The sequence below is a fragment of the Pyrus communis genome, chromosome 14, assembly GCF_041283825.1.
Source record: "Pyrus communis isolate YQ-2024b chromosome 14, ASM4128382v1, whole genome shotgun sequence".
Taxonomy (NCBI): Eukaryota; Viridiplantae; Streptophyta; class Magnoliopsida; order Rosales; family Rosaceae; genus Pyrus; species Pyrus communis.
The window spans coordinates 4,035,906-4,041,905 of record NC_142578.1 but is presented as its reverse complement, the minus strand read 5'-3'; positions in this window follow the sequence as shown (position 1 = coordinate 4,041,905).

Below are 6,000 nucleotides of genomic sequence, written 5' to 3'. Positions count from 1 at the left end.
GATTTGTTTTGTTTTCTCTTACAGTCAATTAACCCTGAAACCGCCACGTGGCGCTCTGATAGCGGTTTGTTTCCTCTTACCGTCATGTTTTGGCTGTTTTTATTTTAACTTTATATTTTAGTTTTTGGGTGGGACGTAGGTTTTTTTATGGATAAAAGGTCATTAGTCTTGAAATTACTTTGCTTCTTCTCAACTTGATTATGAAGAGAATATTTTAGTATGTCAAGAACACAGTTTGATACATCAAGTGTTATAATATAAACGATTGAATTTTTATTAAAGTAGTTAACTACTTTGTATTATGACACTTAATTTACCGAACTGTATTTTCAGCACACTGAAAAATCTCTTATTCGTCAAGGTGATTGACATGTCGGCACAATAGGAGGAACCATTATAACTCTCCTAAATAGGAATACCACAATTATATCTATCGGACGATAATAAGTACCACCAAATTACGCTAAAACAGTCGTATGCCACGTTTATTGTATCAAAAAATTATGTATTAGACATCAATCAATACACACTGAGAGTTTAACAATTTGTCTAGGTTCATTTTTCTTTATGCCCAATGGTATGTGGACTCATTTGTGTGTATGTTAATCTCGAAACTAATATAAAAAATTGATTTAACATATATCGTATATTAATACATAACGTGTCTATGGTTAGTCAACAATAATGTTTTATGTAACTCCATCTAGATAGAAACTTGAAAAATTGCCTAGTGTGGTAGGTGGTGGGTTTCGCCTTATTGTTTGACATTAACTTGATTATGTGCTGAACGATTCACACTTTGGTTTGGACCATGATGGTCATGAATAGTGCATTGATGAAACACCAGTATAGCACATGAAGCAATAAATATACGGTGAGCATTGAGCAAGGCCATAGGTTTAAGTAGGCTTCACTTTATATTGGAGTCAACAATTTCGATTTGAAAATGCGAATGTAAATTTCTCAAAGCAAGGTTTTCTATAAATTTTATGTCACTTTATATTTTTTGTGTAATGTTTTATGATGTTGACACGATAATTGAAGTTAAATTGTGACATGGTAGAGAGTATAAAAATCTCATTTTAAAATAGTCTCTTTAGCATTTCTCTTTGGATTTTCAGTTGTGGGTGATGATAAACTTCAACTTCGTCCCCAGAGTTTGAATCTAAAAGATGGATTAGTCTACCATGTATTGTTGTAATGGAACACTAATATATTTGACGGTTAAATATACATGTTTGTGTTTTAACTATTTTTAATTTATACATTTAAATATTTGTGCATCTCATACACGTGTGTATGGTGGGAAAATTGTAATTGGATTGGCTGAAGTTATTGGATTCATTTGGTTGGAATCATTCAAAAGTAGTACAACAGTCTCGTGAAGTGACCAAATGGGAATTGATGAAGGTGCATTTAGCTTTTGAAATAATCATTGGGGTAAACAAGTTTCACAAGGCTCTAGGTTGGATTGATGCAATATAATAAACATGCTCCCACATGGGGACTAAGTACAATTTATCCCACTCATGGGTCAAAGTATCAACTGTTACTGGGGGTGGGGAGGTTCCACGTCTCCGACCAAACTACCAATAATATAAAATGACATACAAATACAAAATTGTTAATAGTTAAGAGTTCGTTTAAAAGTTTTTTAAAAATGATTGAATTGATTTTTGTTTCAAAAGTACTTCAAATGTTTTTTCGTGATTTACTTGCATTTTTGCTATAGATTGGTTCCAAAAGTACTTTTATCAAAAATGTTTTCAATCATTTTAAAAAACTTTCAAACGAGCCTTAGATTGTGTGAAAATGCAGGAGTTGTAACCTATAATGCATTGAAGATCAAATGAGGTGATCTTATATTCACTAATGGGTGAAGCCAACTTCGATGGAGAAACTTATTTATGCCGGAAATGATGATTTAATGATATCTCAACTTTCACTCTTGATGTTGCGTGTTTAGCTTAAAATACCAGCACAATGACTATGAGGTTCCAAGCTTTGAATTAAGCATGCTCATAGTGTTAGCAAAATATTAACACACTACCATCCATGAATATGAAAGATGAGTATTTGACAAACAGTTCCATGGAAAGTACATGCTTATACCTTGGACCATGATACTTATGCTGAGAATGAGAGGAGACATTTGTTAATTTCTTGAGGATTTTTCATTCACACAGAAATTAAATATTATAAATTAATATAGATAAATAAATGAATCGAAAACCGCTTGTATTTATTGTGGTTACTTACGAACCCAACTTAACTTAGTCATTGTCCATAGATTCAGGGTTTATTTTCGTTTAGCAGTACTTGTTGTATAATTCCGTGAGTTAGTTTGAATTCAATAGGTGCATGTAGTAAAATGGTGTTTACTTATGAAAAGTAAAATCTTTTTAATGAGCAGCATTTGGTTTCTATATAATCCCATGAAACCGTTGTCATTAAGAAGTTGAAAATTAGAGTTAATCCTTATTCTTGAGAAATAGAGTTTTCCCACTGTATTTCTCTTATTCTTCGTTTGTCAAATTCTGAGTCGTGTATTGAAAGTACGAAATATATAAGGTTTGCCAGAGTCCGAAGATTGAGGTGCTTTGACTTCAGATTATAGATTGTTGAATCCTAGGAGACAGAAGCCTACCGAATTACAAGCACAAGAGTAAGGGCGAAATTTTGTCTTTAGGACATTGCATTTATGCAAGCCTCAATCTCCAAGTTTGTCATTCTTTCTAACTTTCTCTCTAGTTGTTTATATTAATCTCATACATAATTGATATTGTAATTTTCTTTATGATTATTATCATTAGAATTCTTGTGTTATTTTCATATTTTCTAATATTGCTCCAACAGGTCCATCCATCCGAATCGAAAACCAACTCCAATGCACTCACTTGGATACTTGTGTTGAGATTGAGAAGAGCCAGTCTAGCCTATTACTGTGCGGCCAGCTGCTACAATATAAGAAACGCCATATGAAGAATGAATAGAGAAAATCTAGAAGACCGTTTAGATCGTCCACGCAAACGTACATGATCCATGTAATATTAACATAAACAGAATCTTGGAACAAAACTTTGTTTACTTGCTTCGTGTGAAACCCTATCTGTGTCTCATGATAGAACGAATTTGGCAACCTCAGCAGCTTCTTCTTCTTTAAGACAACCACGATAATCTGTATACAGGTTCAAGTGGTCCATGAGGTCCTCCCATACTGTTTCCTCCTTGATTGGTTCGCACATCATATAATTAAGAACTTTCAAGACACAAGGAAGTTAGGTTAAGTGATAAGGGAACTTTTCAAATTAATAGTGAAATGTACGTAGGTTTATGAAAAAATTCCGTCGTTGATTATGTGTAGGGACTTGATGGAACAAGGAATAAGAGATGTTACATCATTTTCAAGGGTATAAAGTTACATCATTTTCAAGGGTATAAAGCACGTGTTGTATAATGAGTGGTTGAAAAGGCACGTGTTGTACAAAGAGTGACCTAAGAAGGCACGTGTTGTACGAAAAGTGGCATGAGTGCCACCAACAAATTAATGGATTAAATGGTGCCACAACAATGGCATACGATGCTCGATTAAATTCTCCATAAGCTCTAACTTTATAATTTATTAGTTTTTTTTTTTTCATTTATGTGTTCATTTCTTTCTTCTTTAAATCAAATTTGTCCTTGTTTTCTTGTTTTCGCTTCTCAAAATTTTCTATTGCGCGAAGGCATTATCTAGCTCTTCCACTCTATAATGCAAGATATCAAAGCACGTTATAGACCAGGTTATAAAAACTTATGGCATGTTTGATAACCATTTCTTTTAAGTTTTAGCACAAATGGAAGAAAATAAAGAAGAAAATAAAGGTACTAACCAAGCTAAGGTCGTAAAACGAACCAACTGAAACAAAGGCGAGGGATTCTAAAGTTATCAGTAGTTATCACACTCTGCATGTTCGAGCTGCCTTTTCGTTCATTTTTGTATCTCAAATGCTGGTTCAAGCATTTACTGGGGATCGTTGCCCTCTCGATTTTGTTGCTTAATTGACAAGAAAAGAACAAGAGGTGCATCACAACTTCAGGGTTTTTCAAGACAATGTAGCATCTTTGAAAAAAGGAAAGCTTTCCCAAACTCTTGTCGAATACATGAGATAGGAGCAAACAAAATTCGAGGGACAATGTCATTCCTCATGATAAAAGGTATGAAGTATTAAGACCAATTTTCTCTCCTCTCAGTATGAGAAATAATGTGTCACCAATTAGGGGAGATCCAAATGTCACATAGAAGAATGTTTCATTGTTTTCTTTCGAGCAATTTTCCAAGACTCAGATTGTGGAAAGCACAGCAATTGGGCTACCAATAGAGTGACCAGTAAATATTAGTCTCTTCTTTTCATTGATAGCCTCTTGAACCTGAGCACATTAGGAAAGAATAACACATGAATCACAAATAAGTAGTTTGCAACACATTATATGTATTAGAGGTGTCAAACTGGACGAGCCTACCATCTCATTTAGGTAAAATATCAAGTGCAATCGTTATGAACCGTGTCATGTCAGCCCTTATTTAAATGAGTTGAGCCTTGTTGTTCCTTATTTAAATGGATTGTGTCCGTGTTGTACAATTGTACTTGGGTTGGCTCGCCCATTTGACACATCTAAAGATGGTAAAGGGCACTTTTTCAAATTAATAGTGAAACGTATATAGGTATATCAAAAAAATTTCGTCATTGATTATCTGTAGGGACTTGATGGAACAAAGGAATAAGAGATATTACATCGCCTTCAAGGGTATAAGACTCGTGTTGTACAAAGAGCATTTTGAGAAGGCACGTGTTGTACAAAGAGTTGAATGAGTGTCACTAACAAATAATGAATTAATGGTGCCACAATAATGGCATACGACGAGCCATGCAAAATACGATGGTCGTCGCCCTTTCAATTCTGTTGGTTAATTTGACAAGTAAAGAACAAGAGTTGCAGCACAACTTCAGGGTTTTTCAAGACAATATACCATCGACCTTTGCCGAAGTTAAGCTCTTGTCGGGTCATCCTGATGTTGGATCAAGCCCAGGTAATTTTATAGAAAGTTAAGTGGTTCACCGCCTAGAAACCTGGAATTAGAATCTTTTCTTGATCTTTGTGAGGTTAGTTGTAGCTTTGAGATCTCTTATGTCGGATTATACATGAAGAAGGGGAGGCTTTCTCGAACTCTTGTCGAATACATGAGATTGGAGCAAGCAAAATTCGAGGGACAATGTCATACCTCATGACAAAAGGTATGAAGTATTGAGACCAATTTTCTCTCCTCCGAGCATGAGAAATAATGTGACACCAATTGAGGGAGATCTGAATGCCACACAGAAGAATGTTTCATTGTTTTCTTTCGAGCAATTTTTCAAGAACCAGATTGTGGCAAGCACAGCAATTTCATCGCAGGTAAATATTTTTCACTTTATTTCATTGATAGCCCCTTGAACCTGAGCAAGGATAGAATAACACATGAATCACAGAAGTCTGCAACACATTATATGTATTAGAGGTGTCAAATGGGACGAGCCAACCCATCTCATTTAGGTAAAACATTAAGTGCAGTTTTTACAAACCGTGCCGTGTCAGTCCTAATTTAAATGGATTTTAGCCTTATCATTCCTTATTTAAATGGATTGTGCTCATGTTGTGCTTGGACTGTCTCTCCCATTTGACACAGTTAATATGTATATATGCCTCAAAGTACATTTTATGACTCAGCAAGGTGTCATGTTCTATAGTTATACTCCTTATGTTGTGCTATAATATGATCAACTCAAACCCAATCCATTAATTTATTTTGTCCAAATATATAATCCTAACTCATACACAAGTTTTGAGTGTCATGTCCTGTCCAAATAAAAGCATATTATATAACGATAATGTGTCATTTTTCGCAAGTGAACATTGACCCGACTTATTAATTAAGTGTGTTCTTATCATGTCAACCTGTTATAGACCTAGCCCGAAAAA